At 32.2% G+C, this 24,907-nt stretch overlaps 1 protein-coding gene across 6 annotated transcripts in view; it reads left to right on the top strand.

The window, feature by feature from the left end:
* LOC148312999 (fibroblast growth factor receptor homolog 1-like) overlaps positions 1 to 24,907 on the top strand; it is a 160,061-nt gene that overhangs the window by 78,204 nt on the left and 56,950 nt on the right. For 4 of the 6 annotated variants that reach the window (XM_088269764.1, XM_088269722.1, XM_088269756.1 and 1 more), the window contains exon 2: positions 1,136 to 1,226. The gene's annotated coding sequence lies outside the window, so the exon portion shown is untranslated. Of the gene's footprint in view, positions 1 to 1,135; positions 1,227 to 16,391; positions 16,531 to 24,907 lie in introns of those variants that run through there. The other 2 variants (XM_088269740.1, XM_088269716.1) reach the window with 1 other exon arrangement.

Genomic DNA, 24,907 nt, shown 5'->3' with positions numbered 1-24,907 from the left:
TGCGTATAAAGCGATCACTTAAACCAACCTACAAGACAAGTCGTAAGGCCTATAAATACCCAGACTTCCATATTCTTTTTTAATTAAAGTTTTACTTAGTTAATACTACTATTTCTTAAAATCTACTGCGACACGTGTTTCGATGCATTCCGCATCCTTTTCAAACGTCGTATGTGTCGCACGTGTCGCAGTAGATTTGAAGAAATAGTGGTATTTACTAGGTAAAACTGCAATTAAAAATGGATAGATTTTATCACAAATTAATGAAATTCCATATTCTTCTTCGTCTATATTGAGATGTTAACATATATTAAACAAAATTGTTATTATTATATTTTTATTAAGCGTCCTACAGTTTAACGTATTCAATAAACGATCGAAACTGTCGCGAACTCCTTATTCACAGTAACTGTACTCGACTATTCTTACCATACTGGTCTTGCCAGCCTATACTTTATAGTTATACAGTCGGGTACATATTCGGAGGGACGCCAAATACAGACAGTGCCGGTAATAATAAACAGCAGTGAATTCTTTATGCCTTATGTACGATAGTTTTATAATTAGTAAATGGCTTCAAATCGGACCGATGTTGTAATTATTACATTAATTAATTACGATTATTACAGTAATTACGATTTAATAATCTTTTAACATTTTATTAATACTTTTTTATTAATACTTTATTTTATTATTATTATTATCGTAATGATATCGTTTCCAAAAAGAATTTGACATTCTGAAATGTTGAAGTAAGTGATTATGCTTGACTCAATACCAATAGAAAAAAATGTTTTTTTGTGAAAAAAGGTAAAAATATATTATTAAATTAATGAGGCGAATGTTGTTGGAAAAAGAAGCAGAGGAAGACCGCCGAAAATTTGACACGATCATGTATGTCAAATACTTGAAAGCGGCCGGGTCAGGAGTCGAAATAATCGGCGGGTATGTATGAGGAAATGCATGAATATGGAAGAGGCGAAGAATGTTTGCACAGAGTGGCTTGGCGTTCTATTCCTTCTGCCTACCCCTGTAGAGAAGCGGCGTGATGGTTAGTTAGTTAGTTGTGAGTTAAAGTGTCAGAAATGATTCAAGAAATATGATCATTAAAATTTTAAAATATTTTTTGTTTCAGAATGCAACGCGCAGAGATCAAGGCCCATTCCGGAGAGGTTGAAAATTAACCAGACCGGACTTGCATCGTTATTCCTCCTGAAGATGATTCAGTAAGGTCTTTGATGAAATATATTTCTATAAATTAGACTCAATGCTTCAACGCGAGTGGACGCAGTTAGAATTTCGTGATAAATGTGTTCTGTTCCGTAGCCATACGCTTAATGCACACGGGAAAAAAGGAGAGATAAGATACAATTTTGCATTTTTATGAGTCTTCGATGCATTTAATGTCACATTCATATCTTCATTTTTCATCTTAAACATACATAAAAATCACAAATAACGATAATGCGCCTTCACATTGTTTTCCCGTGCGGAGGGCACATTTTACAATACTCGTTTAAAAAACTATATGAAAGATTTTTCTGTTGATAACTAACTAACTAACTAACTAACTAACCATCACGCCGCTTCCCCGCAGGGGTAGGCAGAGAGAATCGAACGCCACACCACTCTGTCTTTGCAAACATTCTTTGCCTCTTCTACATTCATGCATCTCCTCATACATACCCGACGATTATTACGACTCCTGACCCGGCCGCTTTCAAGTATTTGACATACCTGATTGTGCCAAGTTTTCCTCGGTCGTCCTCTGCTTCTTTTTCCAACTACATTCGCTCCATAAATTTGTTTAACCGTTCTTTCTTCACTCATACGCTCCACATGTCCAAACCATCTCAACACACCTTTCTTAATTTTATCGATAATGCTTATCTCAGCCTTACATTCTTTCCTTATTTCATCATTCAAACATCTATCAAACATCGTTTTGCCACACATTCGTCTGAGGGATCGCATTTCGACTGCATTCAGTCTGCTTTCATCCTTCTTTTGCCAACTCCATGCTTCGCTTCCATACATAAGGGTTGGAACCAGAACTCCATTGTGTACTGCCAGTTTAGCTTCTGCTGATAGATTTTTATTTGCTAAAACTGATTTATAAATATTTCTGTTGATATCTCAACATATATAGATGAAGCATATGGAAGTCTGATTATCACTGGACTTTTGACCTGTCTATGGTTGGTAATATATTATAGCAGGTCATAAACCCTGCAATATGCTTTATCTATGTTGAGATTGTCCGCCTCCGTAGTGTAATGGTCAGCACGCTCGGCTACCGTACTGGAGGTCCCGGGTTCGATTCCCAGGGAGGGTCGAATAAATATAAGTGATTTTTTCACTGTAATATTTATACAATATTACCCTGGACTGGTACCTGAAGCGGAGGGCTGATCACCTTTCCTTCATGGGTTAATGATCAAGATAACACTGCGTTTATATGATGCAGTGCCTTATGCACCATTGGGGTGCGGATAAGGGTTTGAATGAACGAATGTTGAGATTCAAAAAATTAAAAAATATCGTATATGTTGAGAAAACCAAGATTTGTGAACGAATATTTGAACACACTGAAAATGTTGTGAAAGAGAATTGTTTATGGCATGCAATCTAATATGACATGGCCGAACGATGCGATCTTTTTCAGATCTATTCACCTCCGATATCCATTTATAAATATCTCTTTTAATGATAATAAATAATAAAAAATGTAAAATTTAAAAAGCGCTATTTTGTTACTATACTACATACCTCAAGGAATCTTATTTCTACTTCACTTATAACCACTCACCGCGAGTGGTTATATACTAATATTATTAACGTTTTTGTAAAAAAAATAAGTAAAAATGACTAACCACAAAGTAAACGCTTTAAATATTAACAATATTGAGAATAATACTCTTATTTCTTTTGTACATAGTTTTTTTAATGACTTTATATACCCAGACTTCTCTTCATATTCTTCTTCATCTATATAGAGACATCAATAAAGGGAATTTACTTAAAAACTGGAATAAATCTTGATTTCCTCAATCATTTCGACTTTTTGATGTAGGTAGTCAAAAACTTTTCTGCGCACTTGTGGATTTGCAGAAGGCATATGATCGAGTTGATCGAACGAACCAAGTGGAGAAACTCCGATTTGTGAACAAGTATTTGAACACAATCAAAATGTTGTAAAAATTCCCTTTCTTAATGGTTTTAAATACTTTATTTCAAAATAATTATGATAAATGGTGTCCTATTAAATTTTAGTGTCAGTAGAATGTATTGCCGCTTATTATACCTTAGAAAGACCGAGAAATGTACACTCAAGTAATGATGTTTGTCACGTGGAACCGTTTATTCTCGTTGCCAAATTGGGATGCAGAGAGCTCTTTTGTAAAACGAGATACATGTGGAACACGCGATGATAGATGGTCCTCAGTCAATGAAATGGATACTAAAAGTTCCGCGAACGACTCCGAAAATCGCTAACACATGTAAAATTACCATAAAAATATAAATTGAAAATAAAATGCAATTTCTATCGTTCAGCATTCGAAATATCAAGTCCATTTCTCCTTTATCCGGATTAAATTAATAAATTAAAACCAGAGATCGAGCCCTCCAAAAATATTTTTTTACATTTATGATTTGTCCAAATAAAAAAGCTTGTCTCATTTTATCATAGATGCCTCTAGTGAAATTCCAGTTAATTAAAACAGTTTGTTTCAATTTATTCAATATAATTAGAAGTTCCAAGAATTTTAAAAGTGTGGTTGTCAATGATGGGTATAATTGGTGAATGTTACGCGTGTGTAAAGTGATCACTTAAACCAACCTATGGCGGTTGTAAGCCCCGTAAATGCCCAGACTTCCATATTCTTCTTCATATATGTTAAGATGTCAACAAAATTATCCAACGATTGTATTTATTTTTAATTTAATTTTTACTCAGTAAATACCACTTAAAATCTATTATGACACGTGTTTTGATGCATTTCACATTATTTTCTAACAACATGCGGAATGATCCATAATAGATTTTAAGAAAAAGTGGAATTAACCAATTAAAATTCAAGTTAAAATATTTATATATTACCGCAAAGTAACAACCGAATTAATCGTTTTCATCAGAAATCACCTCAAAGGCGCTTTACAATTTACAGTTATTTTATCTTTTAAAACGATATACTTATCTTAATTCTATTTTAATAATGATATATATATATATATATATATATATATATATATATATATATATATATATATATATATATATGTGAGATATTTTTGTTAAGTAAAAACATACTTTACAACGGAAACAGATGGTATTAAGGTTAATTTGCTAAAATAAGGACACTAAGGATCTTTTTATCAGGAAAGCACTCAACTCAACACAACCTTAGAAATGTAACTAAGTATAACAAACTTATTTTTAAAAAAAAGTTTACATTTATTTCATGGTACGTAAATGTAAACAAAAGAATTATAAAACTCATTGTCTACCACGCTGATTCTCCGAAGGGGTTGGTTGTAGGCAGATTTAAATGATACGTACTTACATAAAGTTTACTCACATAAACCAAATTAGGACTATTTTTGAATAAGATACAATGTCCTTTTACCCTTGTATAAATGTATACACCACCGAGGGACTTACTTTTTACCAGTTGCTTTACAAATACCCAAAGCAAGCCAGGGTCATAAAACTTGAACCATTTCTGGCACGCGCCATGTACTAAGTACTGCCCATAAAACTCGGTACACATTGTGACCAGATTTGTCACTGCCCTCTTGGTGCAAACACACAACCATCTAGCTTCGAGAAATCAATAAATAGTAGCAAACTTAGCCCAGCAGTTTCGCAAAGCCACAACACAGCTTGGTTTTGTAGTTAGATTTACCCTTAACGAAGAAGACCAGGTGTTCTTATACTCGTATGTGTCAGAAATATGCTTGTATTAGTGAATGACTATTACATATTAACATTTGATTTTCAATTTTTAACAAAACAAATTATTAAAAATGGACTCACGTATTGTAAGCCTGTAGTCAGCCTGTAACAGCTGAAAAACTATAATTTTTCACAAATTCATTATTATTTTTTATTTATTTCATCATACAAATAATTACAATTTATACTTTTGTCCCCTTATGTAGGGTCAAGATAGATTCGAGTTATTTTTCACTATAATGCCTGTTCAATATTTCCCTACCTGAAGCGCAGGACTAATTGTTATACAATTAACGATGAATTTAACACTTCCTGGATGCGATGCATCATTTGATACGCATAACAATTAGAAGAAGAATATATCGTAGGCAACTTATGTATTTCTGCTAATAATGCAAAAAAACTATTCACAGTACTTAATAGCAAAAATAAGAAGCAATGTACATATTTTATGTACATAACTTATTTATGGTTCACAAACAATGAAAAACATATTACAATAAATGAAATACAGTGAAATACAAACTGTTTGAATGTTTTTCATCAATTAGATGAGAACACAACAAGCTTACAGAAACAATAAAGGTACAGGTTAAATACATATATAAAAAATATAAATTTTAGTCACATGAACATCCTAACAAGGCAAGTGTTTTATTTAAATAATGTTTATTCCAAGTATGTATTTCCTTTTCAAATTAATCCCGTCTTTCAATGATGAATTATTATTAATAAAAATATATAAAAAATTCAAAACGAATCTTTGGATAAGGGAAAATACCAATGTAACAGATGTTGCTTTAAGAATCGCGGAACAAAACTGGGACTAGGCAGGTCATGTGGTATGTGTGTCTGAAGATAGATGGAAGAAAAAGTTGACTGGAGGCCTAGAACAGGATGCAGAAGTGTGGGTAGGCCCCAGACATGATGGTCCGATGACTCTAAGAGAGTCACGTCTAACAGAGAACTGTAGAAGTCCAAGAGGAAGGGCTTTGTTCAATACTGGACACAAGAAGAAGGCTGAAGTTGTGGATGTGAAAAGCATACTTATCTATCATTTGTAGTCTCCGGAAGGGCAGGCAGTTAAGCAGCCATGTACGAGTACGTCCTGAACTGCACATTGAAAGCTTAACTGCGCCATTGTTACTTGTTAGTTTTGTAAAAAGGAGACATATTATTTTGTCTTCTTCCTGTTTTTCGTTTCATATGTCTCGTAGAGATTATTCACAAATTTCCCTGAGACGAGGATTAAAAATAACCTCAAAAGCAGTTTGATAAAATTGGCACTGACCACGAAACAGCTGGCCAATTTATTATACATAAAATGTTTTTAAATTATTTTTTAATGACTCGAGAAATAATTATCGTTTAATCACCGGACAGTTAAAATATTTTTAATATAAATTTTATATATATATCTGAAAGACATATGCTGGATGTGTTTGAAATGTGGTGCTGGAGGAGGATGCTGCGCATTCCTTGGACTGCAATACGCACAAACGTCTCCATTCTCCGCGAACTGTCAGTGACAGAAAGACTCTCCACGACTTGCAGGAAAAGGATTCTGTCCTACTTTGGGCATATCGCCAGAAAGAACGAGAAGAGTCTTGAAAAACTGGTAGTAACAGGTACAGTTGAAGGCAAGCGGGCAAGAGGACGGTCTCCAACAAGATGGACAGACCAAATAAAGGAATTAACCGGATCCTCGCTAAACGCTGCCATCAAGTTGGCCCAGGACCGGGAAGAATGGAGAGGACTTGTGCACCAAGTGCCTGACATTCCAGAAGACCACGACGCTCAGCATTGAGCAAGAAGATGAAGAAGAGATTTGAAAAGATTAATAAAAGCTCTTAAGACGGTATGGACATGTGGAGCGAATGGATACCGGGATGATGACTTAGAAAATATAGTGTACGAAGACGGTCAAAAAACACTTAGGACCAGATGTATCAGAACCTTAAATCTGGAGGTGTTTTAACTTTTGAGGCTACGTATTTGGAGGGCATGTATGACTGGATATATGGATCTTTAGGAAGCCAGGAGTGTATGTCAGGACAGAATATTGTGGCATTACATTCTCTGTCTACCCTTGCAGTGAAATGGCGTTTGGTAGTGTGGTAGTAGTAATTTTGTCGGCCTCCATAGCGTAGTGGTTAGCGCATTTGGATACCATGCTGGAGGACTCAGTTTCAATTTCCAGGGAGGTAAAAAGTTTTTCATTCTACTCGTTATATAGATAAAAATAAACACAGTACCTACAACCGAAAACGAAATCAATTTTATTAGATTCAAGGTTTGCACTGACATTTCTTGGTGAATCGGCATATTAAGTAATAGGTAGGTACCTACTCGTAAAACAAGAACTTTACGTATATATGTACTTTTTCCACTTTTATTTGATTGAATTTTAATTTTATTTGACCAGTGTCCGGGGTTTTTCCGTTACCGTCACCAGTAACGTCAGTAAAAACAAAACCTGGTAAGTAAAATAAAATTAATGGAAAAAAAAACTATTGCGTTACTGTTTTATTATACAAAACATTCTCGTTAGGGTATTTCGAGTAATGAAAATCCTGACAGGATTTTTTTTTATATAAGGATTTTATTTTATCTGCTTGTATTTGGCAATCCTTAGTCCTCCAATCCTCCCTATCACAAATTACTTTTCTTCTTTTATTAAGTAAGCATCCTTAAACACATCTTGAATTCATATGAATTCCAAAATAAAAAATATTCTTTTGAAGTGAAACTTACCGGTGTTGGTAAGGCAAGCATATTTTTTACTATTAATTGATCGGTATATACGTATTAGGCACGTTTACAATAATTTCGGTTTACCCAACCACATGCTGCGTTAGGTAATATGTGCCGGCGAACTTACCTCCCCGAACCTAAATCTTATTATCTTAAGCGAGGGATTACATCTTGTGGATTATTCAGCTTATTTAATGGTCCTTGGTTTGCCCTGCGTTAAACCATCTGGGCGGATAGCATGACGTCTTGATCCTGCGAATCATAAATTTTTTAGGTGGTATATCCGCCGATAGTCATTTAAATGCCATTTTCTACTTAATAATTTCAAATTTGTAATATTTTTTAAAGGGAAATTGTGGGATTTTCTAACTGATTATCTATCATGATGAATATTGGTGGTTTATTATTTTTTCTTTTATATATAATAATATATTATAGAATTATTTTGTTGTTTTATGTGTGTGTACATCAAAAAATGTATCTCACCATCATGGTAATTTCCCGCAGGAGTTAGTAGAGAGAATCTGTCTTTCTATCTTTGCAAGCAATTCTCTCCTCATCCACATACATGCATCTCCTTATCGTTGTACCGCATATTTAACTGAGAGATCGCATTGCGACTGCATTCAGTCTTCTTTTATCCTTCTTTTGCTAACTCCTTCTTGTAAAATCTATTTTTATACCATACCCTTTTTTTTATCTCTGAATGTTTTTTAATAGTTATTAAGTATAACATAAATATGGAATTGTTTAATTGGCTTTTTTTTTCATGTAACTATTTTTGTTAATGTAATGTAATGTTTATTATTGTTAATGTAACTATTGTATATTATATAATTTTTTTTACATGTAAAGCTGTACAATTCCCGAACAAATAAAAAAATAATAAACTCCATGCTTCACTTCCTTACATAAGTATATGTGCACTGGAATTGATGTTTTGCAAAATTACAAAATAAGATTCAAAAGTACTTAACCTTTTAATGCATTTTCATTTAAAAACATTATGAACCATGGAAAATTAAACATTATTTAAGCACCAATGAGTTGCTGATGATAATACTGATTATGATCCTGTGATACATATGAAAATGTGCTTGCTCTCTTAAAGAAAGGCTGACGAATACGATCTTCTATGAAGTTTCGATTCGTCGGCACGTTATGCCTTCTCCCATCAGGGCGGAACACCAGGTGTAATGTTGTTGCCAATGTCAACAGAACTTATCTCGATTTTTACCCCAAGTTTAGGCAAAAAAGATACTTTCCTCACATATTTGGGGTAAGTTTCTAAACCAACACGTCTTGTACCAATAAAACCGAGTCAGAGAGCACGAACCACGGATAAAAATAGACATTTTAAAATTTTAACCGACATAACTCCACTTTCAACTTTTATTAGTTGTAAAGTGCACATTTATGTAGGTATGCTATACGTACATAATGTGCAAGTGTGGTATGCGATATTTTATAACCGTGACAGCTGTTGAGCAGTAGAAGAGATCTTTTTCAAAATGAGAAAGAAGAAGATGTATTTAAAAAACGATTTCCCATATGTGGATATTTAATTAAGGAAAAAGCTCTTCTGTTTTTATTTATATGTTTTTTTTTGTAAACTTTTCATCATATCATATCATATTAATTTGAAGTTATGCGGTTTTTAAAAGTAATGGAAACTGTCCCCCAGTTTTGTATGTAGTTCAAGTCTTTTTTTAAACGATTTTTTTAATGCGAAATCCCGTGGAATGTATCTATCGTATAAAAAAAGACCCAAATGTATATGTAAATAAATTATTATTATATCTATATAAAAGCAATATAAAATTAATAATAAAAAGTAATCGGCGGGTATGTATGAGGAGATACGTGGTTGTAGAAGAGGCAAAGATTGAAAGAAAGAAATATTGGTATGGCGTTCTATTCTCTCTTCGTGCCCCTGCTGCGAAGCGGCCTGATGGTTTGGTAGTTGGTTAGTTAGTTATAAAAAAATGTTAAATCAAATACAACATTGAAAACGACAAAACCAAAGAGAAAAATAAAATTTTACACAGGGAGAAAGAAACGCATTATCCTTTTTTCACCCTTATGCGCACACGATGGTGCATATGGCATTACATTACGCACGACGGAGGTGTATAAAGATACACTGTCAATAAAATAGCGTATAGCTTTTTTATTTTATTTGACCAGTGACCGGGTTTCGTTGTTACCGACATCACTGATCGGTAATGATGTCAATAATGACGATGCCCGGTCACTGGTAAAATAAATAATACTGGAAAAAGTTATTTGGTTTTGTGTTACTATATTTCACTACCTACCCACCCTTACATATTAAAATGACATGTAAGAGATGTGACAGCAGAAAACGAGCTTTATGATTTGATGAAATGCATCTGTCATATTTTTTTTAACTTCCCTAAATTTTTGCAGAAATAACAAAAAATGCTTCCTTTATTATTTATTTTAAAAATACCCAAAATGTGTGAAATTTGCAACTGTTAAAATAATACCGCTTTGGGATTTCAACTGTGAAATTAATATCCTTGTGATGTTAAGGGTATTTTTATCCTTGTAAAAATAGTGGCATTTTTTTATCCACTATACGTTCAACCTCAAAATTTAGTTCAAATTTATGAGGCGAATGTGGTTGGAAATTAGGAGCAGAGGAAAACCCAGGAGAAAACTTGGCATCGTCAAGTATTTTAAATCCCTTTTTTTAAAGGAATAACCCGCAAAGCATCTATTTTAGATGCTTGTCTGCAGGTAGGTTAGTAAGGATAAGGAAGGTAAATGTGAAAAATGCATCACAAACACCCAGACAAATTGAAAATAAATCTTTTTTGAATTCATTTTGCAATTGGCAGGAATCGAACCCGCGACGCCAGTTACGTAGTTAAGTCGAGCGTCTACCCAACTACGCCACGGGGCCTGGGATCAGGTCAGGAGTCGGAATAATCGGCGGATATGTATGAGGAGATGCACGAATGTTGTAGAGGAAATTATTGTTTGCAAATACAGATTGGTGTTATGTTCTATACTGAGGGTGTGTTGGTAGTAGTAGTATCTAAGCCTTATCCGCGCCCGATGGTGCATAGGGCACTTGATCTTTAATTACATGAAGGCAATGTTATCAGTCCTGTGCTTCACATACCAGTACAGTGTTATAAATAATAAATATCATAATTTAAATGTAACTTTGTTTTAAAATCACAAAGTTAGTGCTTCAAATATAAATTATAATAAATATCACTTATATTTATTTTGACCCCCTGGGAATCCATCTTGGGACCACCAGCACGGCAAACAAACGAACTAACCGCTGCACTAGGGAGTGAGATGAATATATGTATATTTTAGTTGTTGTATATCTTAATATAAGATTAAATAAGCAATCATATTAAGCGATATATAGATAAAAACTGTCACGTCATATTCGTGGAGGTCGGAATTTATTCTTGAATACCTCTTAAATGACAAACTACCTTATTTAAACATGCAGCTCGTACAAGGTAATTGAATCCACTTTCCAAAACTTTCCTTTTGACATTGTCAAATAGGGCCAATACATCGTATCTCTAGAATCCAAAAGATATGACACTTTAATGACGACATGACCAAAGTTACATTCCTGCTAACCTTGTATTCGGTTACACAATCACCCTTTCATGGGCCAACATTAATAATCATTTTATTAATGAAGACGGAAAACAACAGATGCTCTTAGATTTCAAAAGACAAGAGGGGAGGTGTAGTGGATACAATGTAAAAAGAAAAGAAAAATTGACAGACGAAATATGGCGGCATAAAAAAGTAACTGAAATATTACTATTAATATCACAAGGTAGGAACGCTCTTCCGTTTCAGTTGTCTATCGTGGGTAGGTACTCAATGGCTGGGTTTCACCGACAAAACTTAATACGCTGAGCACGCTTAACTAAGTTATGAATTCTTTTAGCAAGGTACCTACCATTTATTATAAAATATCTTAGTACATATGAATAACATGCTAATTATAACGTACCTTGCAATACTTTAACTTTACTCTTGAATTTTAATTAAACACACATTTTTAAAAATGTTACAAGATGTTCTACATCATAAAATGTATTATACGTATATGTTGTGATATAAGCAAAAATAATACATGCTCATGATCGTTTCATTTTTACTATTTTTTCCTATTTACTTTATCTTACACAAACTTAATTATAATATCATATTCGAAATCCCAGATCTAAAACTTTATCATTCGTCGTTCAGTTTATGTTAAAAAATATAGATCCCAGATCTTTTGATGTAAAACAAAATTTATATTCTTTTGTGCATATTGGTCCTCGGGTCGACCAAAAACAAACGTGATAAATATTTTGTGTAACTGTTGTTTGTAAATAATGGTAAGGTAAGTAATGTGTAGTGTTGTTTGGATGCTGGTGTACTGATTGTCCCGACGAAGAGACGAAGACGTTTCGAAACCGGTAGGCAACATTTATTATATAAGACTGATAGATTTTACTGCTTACCCATACACGATGCAGTGCCCTATGCACCATTGACGAGGTTATAGATTAGAGGAAAAAAAGAAGAATATGAAGCGATATTTTAAAGAAATATCGTCCCATGTTAATATGTGCTAGTACCTACATCTCATATATGATTTTCTCGAGTTCGATAATTTATCATAATTTTTAAGTAGACTTACCATTCAGTGAAAACGTTCAGCGTCATCTATGTTCTAAGCTCTATGGTTCGTGCGTAGAATTCAGAATCGTAGTATTCCCGCCTATCCGTAACATCCGGCGGCTCTTATGACGTTTGGTTTTTTTTAATTTTGCTTTTGTCTATTTGAGAGACCTGCGAGGAGCATTTTCGATTGTCATTAGCTGTCTCCGGAAGAGGAAGCAGTGGCAATTTATTCCCGCTCAAATTGCCGGAGTGAATGATAATCTAACGATATATTTTTACAAATGTACCTTTGTTTCACGCGCGCTTTCAACTTTCACGTTTCTAGCGTGTCGCGCCTCTAGCATTATTTAGGGTAGCCACAAAAGCGTGGTCTAATATTTCGCCTACAATGAAATATTATATAACGTCCGCTTCTCACTTGGGGAGAGTGAATTGCAATAAACTCCCTAAAGAAATTTAAAAAAATTAGTGGATATAAAAATTCTTAAGAAAAAAGTTAATGCCCATTACACTTAAATCTTTAAAAAAAAGAGACCACTATACCACGAATCAAATAATACAATACAAACAAACCTTGAGTGTAAGTCCCTTTCCAAATACAAGAGCGCAGTCTCTTTTTTGGAGAGGCACAAGGAAACTAAAATTATAAGTTTGCCACGTGTTTAAATGGATAGGAATTGTATTAAACCGTGTTAAAAATGTAGGTTTATTAAATTATAAAAATTTAAAAAAAAAAAAAAAATTGCATAGAATTTTCACTTGAGTTAACTCAACTGGTAAAATGTGTTTTATTTTTACAATTTTAAGTTTTACCTGGTAAATACCAAATACCACTATGTCTTAAAATATATTGTTTTAAACACGATTGATTATAAGCAAATATTTAACAATTATATATATTTTTTAAAATTTTATTTCATAAGTTAGCTTATATTACAACTTATATAAACTATTATTTACACTTACATAATCTATTTATATATTTAGATATACATAAATATATATATATATATATATATATATATATATATATATATATATATATATATATATATATATATATAAATATATATATATATAAATATATATTTACATATATATATTTATATATATATATAAATATATATATATAAATATATATATATATATATATATATATATATATATATATATATATATATATATATATATATATATATATATATATATATATATATATATATATATATATATATATATATGTATATATATATATATATATATATATATATATATATATATATATATATATATATATATATATATATATATATATATATATATATATATATATATATATATATATATATATATATATATATATATATATATATATATATATATTTACTTCTCTTTTTTACAGTTAACAAAACATTTATATTAAAATTATTTCAGACTCTTTTCTTATACATTAGACAATTTTGCGACTCGGTTTATTTCAACAATGGCAGTCTTATTTTATCCTTATTTCTAGTAATATGTTCAGGACAATTGTTGTTTAAAACTTTAATTTTTAAACTGTTTAATTTTTTCCTTAAAATATTTTGGTAACTAATGGTTAAAAAAATTATGTTTTAAGATATTGAAAAACATTGAAAATTATCCAAATATAAAGGTCATAGAAAAATAAAGAAAGACCCTCTTGAAATCAGTTCCAATCATCCCCTCCTTCGTTATGATTTAATACCAAATGCAACCCGCATCCACTAAAGTTATTATTAGATTTATAATAACCCCCAATCATACTAACTGATTTCACTAAGGGGTGGGGATCATCAATGATATTATTTGGGAACAGAATCCACCCTAATTAGGCTAGAATGGAGGAAGTAGGTACACCTTGTATATATTTCACAACAATAAGAATAACAAAATATCGGTTTTATTGAATGTTATTAGTAATTCGTTATTTCGTGGGAACTTTGTGTCATTGTAGATGGAATATGAAATATTATTTTTTGACATCTTATCAAAGATATTATCAAAGAAAAAAAAAAGCCTGGGCATTTACGGGGCTTACGACCGTCATAGGCTGGTTTAAGTGATCACTTTACACACGTGTAACATTCACCAATTCTACCCATTATTGACAACCACACTACTCAAATTCTTGGAAGTTCTATATATATGAACCAATTTAGAAACCTTGTTCATGAATCACTAGAACTTCACTAGAGACATCTATTGGTGAGATGTAAAGAAGCTTTTTATCAAGCAGAAACTCTTATATTAGTATGTGAGATCCGAATCCTGGATTATAATCACACACATGAGAAACGCCAGAAAATACCATTTTCATTTTTATTATTAAGCAAAAAATAATATGAAAATAACTCCTGTAATTGGAGATAATCCAGATTTTGTGAACAAGTATTTGGACACACTCAAAATGTTGGAATATGAAATTGTGCATTTTTTTTTAAATAATGTATATTTATTCCCAATATAATTATTGGTATAGTTTGCGTGCTGTAGTAGTGATTGTCCTGACGAAGAGACGAGTACGTCTCGAAACGGGTAGACATAAAAATCTCAGTGAATGGTTATATACTAATATTATTAACATTTTTGTAAAAAATAAATAAGTGTATATTTATTTCTTAGTTTATTTTTATTTCATCGTACACATTTTTATAAATCACAATATGTAATATGCCGTTACTGCGTTTTCCCGTGCCGAGGGCATATTTAACAGTATTTATTTAAAAAAAAACAAACTGGCAGTACACAATTTAGTCCTTTTAAATATCCTAATATTATAGAGATGCATAAATGTGGAAGAGGCGAAGGATGTTTGCAAAGACAGAGAGGTATGGTGTTCTATTTACTCTCCCGCAGGGTTAGCTCTGCGGGGAAGCTGCGTGGTTGTTAGTTAGTTATACAATTTATTTCGTGATTGGTATAAACTGAAGAATTGAGTCGTGTTTGGCAGTAAAATTAAAAAGATCTACATCTTACTAAGTTTTCGTAAAAAAAAAAACATCTTTGAAAAAACCTATTAAAATTATTCGAAAGCTATTTTTTGTACGCATGTAAATACACAGGATCAATCTTACAAACATTTGATTACCATCGTCTTTAAAGCTCTTCTTCTTATTTTTCTTCTTCTTCTTCAGATTTTGATTTGCCATTGTTGCACTGTTGACATAACAATATTTTCTCTTTCATTAAATTTACGACGCGGTTGGCTATAATGTTTTTTGTCTGTGACAAAAAACAGACTTCCAAAATTCTACCATCTTTGCGTAACAATAATATTTGTACACCTAGTCGAAAACATAATACACGAACTATACAGGGATGTGTATATGTATGTACATACATAGGTACCTACTTGCCTATCGTAAACAAACCGCACGTGGCAAAAGTTGAATTTTTCACAATTTTATCCGGTCCTTAAATATCTCCGAACTGCCAGAAAAATCGAGCCAAAGAGTAGAAAATAAAATGTAAAATTGTTGTGTTATTTTCTGGTCGACTGTTGTAATGAGATCTTTTGGTTAGGTACCTATTTATTTTCATTTTGACTTGTTGAATGGAGACGGCACATCCCTACGCCAATGGCTTGGCGTCGTGGAACCGAAGCCGATGTAACATGAAAACGGAATCATTTAATACTGAAAGCTCGTCGACTACGCTCGCGCGCTGCGGTAGCACATACGAAATTCAAAACGGCCGGGAAAGTCATAGATAATAATAATTAATCCACTCTTTCAAATTTTAAAATATAAATATCGAACATTTTAATAGTGTTGTGCCGGGGTATTTTTTGTCGATATTCGATTTATATCGATTTCGGGACTGTTTTTCATTCGATATTTAATTAAAGTGACGCTTTGATGTTTAAGGCAGTTAAACTATTTTTACCAAGTTTATTAAATGCGCCCCGTTCAAAATTTTATGACGTTATGATAAAATACACAAACAGGATAGTTAACGATTCGTAAAATATAAATATTTGTGGTTTATTAAAAAATTGTGTGTTTCAGTGATGAAAATCTTTAGAATGGATTTCACATGTGTTGAATAATAATTTTTATAATTATCATCCAAGTCTCAAAGCCCATTTGGATTTTTGAACGCATCACGGCGAGAGGGTAAGAATAAAATTACTATCTCATTTCTTATCATTCTTTGTTGATTTATCAAGGAATACCTTTTCCTACCTGGATTAAGATAAAAAAATACCTTCTTTTTACTGAAAAGGTACTTATCTAGGGGTGATATGTCAGCTTATCTCAATAAGCGTGTTTATTTTGATGTTTCTTTTTTACAAATAGATACAACGCAAATAAGAAAAAATGGAATCTTATATTTCTCACCACCTTGTTATGAATTATAAGTTTATAGAAAGAGACGTACAATATTAGTATTGTTGTTTTTTTTACTCCTAATGACTGTTTACATCAAAATCTAGATATTTATTATTGCATTAAATACGTGACGAAGTTCAATGACCAATGAACTGGAGTTACCTCTGGTAAAATAATTTTTCAATACCAAATGGCTTAATTACATAAAAATAACTAAGTGTTGATGAGTACTTTATAAAATTTTAAATATATATTCATATACACAGAAATAAACATATTTAAGACAAGTATTATACAACCATTAAATGTTTAGTTATACTACTACTACTACTACTACCATCACGCCGTTTCCCCGCAGGGGTAGGCAGAGAGGATGGAACGCCACACTCTTCTGTCCTGACATACACTCCTCGCCTCCTTCACATCCATACATCTAGTCATACATGCCCTCCGATTACGCAGACTTTTGACACCGCCAGATTTTAGGTTCTGATTGATCGTGCCAAGTCTTTTTCGGTCGTCCACGTTCTGTTTTCCCTCTCACATTCGCCACATATATTTTCTTAGTCATTCTCTCGCTATCCATTCGCTCCACATGTCCATACCACCGCAAAGAGCTCTTCCTAATCTTTTCAATTATTCCTCGTTCAGCCTTACATTCCTTTCTTATATCGTCGTTTTTAATTCTGTCATACAAAGATTTTCCACACATTCGTCTGAGGGAGCGCATTTCAACAGCGTTCACTCTGCTTTCATCCTTCCTGTTCATGTTTAGTTATATATCTGTAAAAATCTATTGAAATGCGATCCCTTGGACGAATGTGCATCAAAACAATGCAAGATAGATGTTCGAATAGTGAAATAAGGAAAGAATGCAAGGCTGTTGTGATAAGCATTATCGATAATATTAAGAAAGGTGTATTGAGATGGTTTGGACACGTGGAACGTATGAGGAAGAACGGTTAAACACATTTATGAGGCAAAAGTAGTTGGAAAAAGCAGCAGAGGAAGACCGCCGAAAACTTGACACGATCAGGTATGTCAAATACTTGAAATCGGCCGCGTCAGGAGTCGTAATAATCGGCGGGTATGTATGAGGAGATGGATGAATGTTGAAGAGGCAAAGAATGTTTGCAAAGACAGGGTGGTATGGCGCTTTATTTTCTCCTGCGGGGAAGCGGCATGATGGTTTGTTAGTTAGTTAGTTTAGTTGCGCAAACATCTAAAACTCCATAGTAATCATTTTATTTCCTCAAATTTAAAAAGTTGCTTTGAATTTTAATGAAATGTTAAAATGTTTCTTCTCGACCACTCATATTAAATAAGGACAAATAAACTATATGTATACACTCGCACACAATATTTGATTTTTCATTAAAATATTTTTTTTTACAAAATACATATTTAAATATACAAAGTATTGAAAATATAACGTTTCTTCCTCTCTAATAAAGTAGATACTTGTGTTTAGAGAGGGAGTTCGTTTATTTTTAATTAATGTTTTACTTAGTAAATACCACTATTTAGTGAGTACCATTTACTAAGTAAAACGTTAATTAAACATGGTTAGATTTTATTACAAAGTCACTGCCGAATCAATTGATGAAAATATTTTATTTGTTAAAATAATAATTACACAACGTAATGATGATTTTGTATAATTTTATTATTTCAATCGGCATATATTATTTTCTGTGATCCTAGCCAACTTCTACTGTTAAAAATATCATTCTCCCAATTTAAGCCTGTCAATTGAAAATCCGGTGATTAGTTGAAAAACTATGTAAGTAGAAATATTATGTAAGTAGTTAGGTACCAATAATATAAACCTTTTCATTTTAAGAAAAATCTTTATATAAACGTCGTAAATTTAATGAGTGGAACTTCTAAAAAAGTGGATTGGAAAAAATATTTTTATCTCAGAGTACAGGAATCGGAATAAACGTTGGGTTTGTATGAGGGAATATACGGCTGTCCAAACTTAAAACACAGTAAGGGACATTTTTTTGTAGCAGGTTTTTTTTTTGCATTTTTGGACTATGTAGAATCTACTTAGTCCAAAAATGCAAAAAAAAAACGTAGGTACTACGAAAAAAATGTCCCTTACTGTGTTTTGAGTTTGGACAGTTGTATATGCCCATGCCTATCCATCTAAGTACGTGTAAAATGATAATAATGTGTGTACCAACAGAAAGGTGTGATTATTTTCACTGTCAAAAAAAAAAAGATTTATAGGTAGGTACTTACTCATTAAAAATTATTTAACTATGGATGAAAAGTTTTTGCACATATTTCGGATCGCTTAATATTCCAATTTCAAAATCCGACACCGTCGTGTCACGGACAAAAGCGCGCGCAACGTTCTGTCAAAAGGGACGCAGAAGTCGTCCGAAATATTATTGCTAGCCGTAAAAACAACTTTTAGGGCCGGCCCACGGCATCTGGCAAGCAAGAAATGGTGGCCAGATGTGCGTGGAGGTCGAGCATCCATAGTTTTTGTAGGATTTTGTCCTCACCAGGTCATATTTTGGCTTCGGAACAGACCATCATAACACCCGAAGGGATCCAAGTTTACCACCAGATAAAATAAATATACAAGAAGATATTTAAGTAAATTTATAACTGTGGGGCTCGCTTTTGTTTATATATTTAAACGTGTGCATTATGCAGAGCTAGCTTTTATTAAAAATAATATACAAAATATCGGTGTTTATTTTTGGGGCATATTGCTAAGTTCATTTACTCGCACTTCGACCTAAAAATTATTTTGAAACACTGCACTTGTAAAAATGTAAAAATCAGTGATACTTAATGTCAATAAACATTTTGATACCAAAAATTAATCAAATACATGTTTTAGAGATGAAAATAATTTTCGTTCTATCGTTAAACATAACGTCATTTAAAAAACATATAATTTAAATAACTAACTAACCATCATCTTGCTTTACCGCAGAGGTAGGCAGAGAAGATAAAATACCATATAAATCCTCTAGAAACCATTACCGCCTCTTCCACATTGATGAACTCTCTTATTATTACCCGCCAATTATTCCGACTCTTAACCTGTCCAGTTTAAATTATTTGAAGGATATGACCATGCCAAAAGCTCCTTGATCATTCTCTGTGTCTACCTCCTATATATTTATTTTACTCTTTCCTCGTTCATTCGTTTTACATTCCCAAACATCTCAAAACACCTTATTTTTATTTTTTAAATCGATAACTTTATATCAGTCTTCATTTTTTTCCTTATTTCACCATTCAAACCTGTATCGTACATCGTTTTGCCGCACATTTGTCTCAATGATCGCATTTAGACTGCGTTTAGTCCTCTTTCATTATTCTTTTGCCAACTCCACGCTTCACTACTGTATTAATTACATTCGTATAAAAAAGTGTGTTGAATTATTAGTCAAAGAATTTCAAATATTATATATATATATATATATATATATATATATATATATATATATATATATATATATATATATATATATATATATATATATATATATATATATACATCCAAAATACATAATAATTGAAAATACTTAATACCTTGTATGCACATCAAACAACAAAATATAGATATGACCCAAAATAATGATATCACTGATCACTTAAACCAGCCGATGACGGTCGTAAGCCCCGTAAATGCACAAGCTTCCATATCCATCTTTATCTTTGTTTAGATGTTAAAAAATAATATGATATCACTAAAGTGCATTTATATACAGATTTAATAAGAGAATATTGATTTTTCTTAATTTAACAAGGGGCTCGCCGGCCCAAGTCAAACTTAACAAGGGGCTCGCGCGAGCCCCTCCGAGCCCCCTGCAGCCCACCGCTGAGTATAAGTATACAGAGTACGAAGAAGGGATTAAAATAGTGAGTTTGAAATACCTAAATGTTTTTATTATATCGACGGTCCCTACGTAAAGTACTCAAATCTGTTACTTTACAGGAGAGAGCTTAGAAGATTTTTTCAACGTATTTTTTTTAACTAATTAACGGTTTTACCTGAAATTCTAAACTAGTATTATAATTCAAAAACAGGATGAAATAATGTATTAAATCGTTTTAAAACTTTATGCCTTGTCAAAATTAAGTAGTTAGCATTTTAGGAGTTCAGTTCATTTCGAAAATTCGATGTAGATAGCGTCTTAGACGCCTGAAAACTAGGCGTTATTTTTTTTTCTATTTTTTATATATGTAGATAACGGTCTGTTGATAACGTACACCAAATATTTCAAAATTGACAGAAATGTAGTAAGAGCACTTTACGTAGGGCACGTCGATATATGTTTAAAGTATTCTGAGTTCGGTGTTTATTTTATAATCTTGATTTATAGTAACCATATTTCTAAGACAAAGCTTTATTTGGTTTGCAACAAATCATACGCTCTCCAGACAAATACACAAAGGTCCCAATACACCTACACATAACATACTTAAAGCATTAATGTTCCGAATGCAGAATTTAGTAAGTGGATTTAGGAGGCGTTTGTTAAGTAAAAACATACTTACAGCGGATGCAGATGGTATTACGGTTAATTTGGCAAAATAAGGACACTAAGGATCTTCCTATCATGAAAACACTCAACCAAACACAAACTTAGAAATATAATTATAACTGATTTATTTATTAATGACAGGCGCCGTGGCGTAGTTGGGTAGACGCTTACTGCGAAATTGGCATCGCGGGTTCAATTCCCGCCAATCGCAAAAAAATCAAGAAAGATTTATTTTCAATTATTATATATGATTTCAACGATTTAAAAAAAAATTGTGATTTCAATAATCAGCAATTGCGGACGTAAAATAAAAAAAAAAATCAGACACAAAAATATCATTTTAAACTTTTATATTTTTCCTAATTAAGTTTTAATTTATTTTATTTATATGTATATTCTATTAATATAAAATAAATTTATTTTTTTAATGAAAAATAATTCTTAAAAAAAGGTACTACTTTAAATTTCATGGTTTTGAATTTCAACAGGAAATGAGCTTCGGCACCTTTATTTAACAAAAAAAAACAATGTGATATGTAAAGTTCAAATGTCAATTTTTTATCAGAAAAATAAAACCTTTGGTATTTTTTTCAACTAAATAAATTGAGTCTTAGGAAATAAAATCACCCTGTAAAATTTAAATTATAATGCAAATAAAATAACAAATTTCTCGAAACACAATCATTTTTACGAAGTGATACAATTAAACGTGATGTACTACCACGTAGTACTCGAGCCATAAAAGGCTGTTATATAAAAACTTACTAACTAACTAACCTTCCCGCTGCTTCCCCGCAGGGGTAAGCAGAGAGAATAGAACGCCACACCACTCTGTCTTTGCAAACATTCGTCGCCTCTTCCACGTTCATCCATCTCCTCATACATACCCGCCGATTATTACAACTCCTAACTTGAACGCTTTCAAGTATTTGACATACCTGATCATGCCAAGGATTTTAAACTTGAAAGTATAATATATTGATTTGTTAAAAATGACTAACTGCATTGATGTTTATTTTCTTGCCAAGCAAAAGTGACTTAAATGGCCCTCCTGAACATTTTACGTTTAGGTAGTTGGTCACTTTCTCCTGTACGACTACGACATGTCCAAACCATTTCAACACACCTTTCTTAATTTTATCGATAATGCTGTTATAAAGCAGGACCAAATGTATGTTGAGATGTTGAAAAAACTAATTGGATATTGGGTTGTGTGCCCTTTGACGCCATGTTTGCTCAGAAACACGAACCAGAACTGAGCGGGAAAAAGGAGCAAGTCGGACGCAGACGGAATGGCTGAGGAAAAGGTAAAAATGAACCTCGGGACATAATGCGAAATGTCTGGAATAAATTGCGATAAATCTGCACACGAGTTGACAAACGACAGCCGAGTCTAATTCCAGTTGGCAGCTGGAGTGGGTGTTGGGAGTTCGTGGTCGGATTTAGGCTTGTCCCGACGCTAAATTGTTGGTTGCTTGAAAAAAAACGTTTGAAACTTTTCAATAATATTTTGCGTAATAATTATATCACGTGCACAGCGTATTATTGCGTTTTGAATTGTTTAATTTTAATATTAAATTAAATTTAAATCATGTTTAATTTCACAATGCTTATGAATTAATGAAAATACCAACAATTTAAGGAACAATGATGAAATGGAAAACATTGATTTTGAACTTTATTTTATTTTATAAGACTACAAGTTGTAGTTTGCCACGTGTTATAGTAGCTCGGTATGGTTAAATGGAAAAGAAAGAAAATGGAAATTGCACATTTTTTTTTTACTTTTGAAGCAATGAAATTGAAAAAAAGAAGGATCTACAATGTGCATACTTAGCCATTCTGTCGCTATTAATTCTTTCCACATGTCCAAAGAACTTATACTTATTTACAATTATATAGTACTATGGATTTTTCTATATTTTGTTTGAATAATGCTCCTTTTATTTTATTTTAATTACACACATTACACGTCGTTCAGTGAGTATAAGTGAGAAAATGTAGTACACATTACAATATACATACTTGTAGAGCGATGTACAATCGTACGCATTCATATAAGTTCTATAGGTAGGTACCTACCTACTTCTATTTACTTGGTCACAGATGAAGAGATCTCTTGTCCCGATTTCTGGAAGATAACCAGCTAAGTATATATGTATTGTGTTCACCCATTCAGCTACATTACATCTGTTCCCAGTTTAAGGCGAGAGACAGCCTGTCCATCAGTTCAAAATTGTAGGTTCGGCGATCGTGAAGTTGGCTTCGAATCATGTCGGAGCTTAGTGATGCCAACTGAATAAATGATTTAAAAACAGCTAACATTGCCAGCTAATCGATTGAATTCAAAACAAATGCGATCCGTTACCGAAGAGTTTGCGGACCGTATTCTAAGTATTTCGTAATAGGAGTCGGAAACTGACGAAAGTGGTAGGTAAATATTATATTATTCTTAAGTTTTGGCGGTATTGGTACCAACATGCCAAAAAGACTCAATATGTGGTCAAATAATTCAAATGCTGTTTTAAATAAGCAATTTTCGCAAATCCAATTATCGAATGATCTTATTGATTTTATTTTTATTTTTAAATGCAAATTAAAACTCATTTAAATTGCATTTATAAAAAAATATTTGTAATTTTCATCAATGGAATTCCTAAATATTTCAAGAAAAAGAAGTTTAAAATAATAAAAAATTAAAAATATGTTCCTAGAAATAACGATAAAATAAGGTTGCCATAAAAAAAATGAATCGTAAAATTGTATAGTGTATACAAGGGTTTGAAAATATATGATTAGAAGCCTGAATGTGTGAAGAATGAAAGGAGTCTGAAAGAATTTAAAAAGAAATGTTTTGTGTACTGAATGTAAGAAGGTGTAAATTAAGGGTAAATAATTGTTTGTATTTAATGCAATATAAGCTATATAAATAAATAAAAAATGTACAGTATAACAAAATAAAAAGCCAAATAAAATTAATGTAAATATTAAAAATTATTATTGACTGGTCATGATGGATACTATCAAAATCCTACGATTGATGTTATTGTATCATTAATAAATCAATGTTATATGAGATAAAATCTTTGCAATATTCAGTGTTTGCGTATATCTAATATCTTATGGTATAGAAACCAAATTGATTATTTGATTAGGTGGGTAAATGAGTAAGCGATTGTGTGATTACCAAGAAATAATTCAAGGGTTCCCGATATGGGATACAATAAATTATATTAAATATTCATTAGTGTATCTTGTATTAGGCAAGGTACCTACCTATTTCTCTAGATATAAAATAATAAAAATAATCTTGGATAATTTATATAGTTCTATTTTCGTAAAATGCTACCTCAAGGACGCTTCACTGTGATTGAATTGGGGAAAAGGAGATTGCGGAAATTATAAAGCAAAGAAATGCATCTGTAGTTTTTTTTCTTCTTAAGATTAGATTACATTTTGAGCACTGGTTGCGATCTGGTAAGATCACTTTGCTCATAGCAGTTGTAGCCGATCGAAGCGTGAGACGTCCATACAATTAAAGAATTAACAATTTAAGAAAAATATATCCTGAGATAATGAATGGCCAGGAACAGTTGCAATTTATTTTTATGTATGTTTTCAAGGGATGGAAAATAGGCAAAAAG

Source organism: Brachycentrus maculatus, unplaced genomic scaffold, assembly GCF_059751285.1.
Source record: "Brachycentrus maculatus isolate JH-2025_06_01 unplaced genomic scaffold, ASM5975128v1 h1tg000026l, whole genome shotgun sequence".
NCBI classification, from domain to species: Eukaryota; Metazoa; Arthropoda; class Insecta; order Trichoptera; family Brachycentridae; genus Brachycentrus; species Brachycentrus maculatus.
This window is presented reverse-complemented; position numbering and strand designations above follow the sequence as displayed.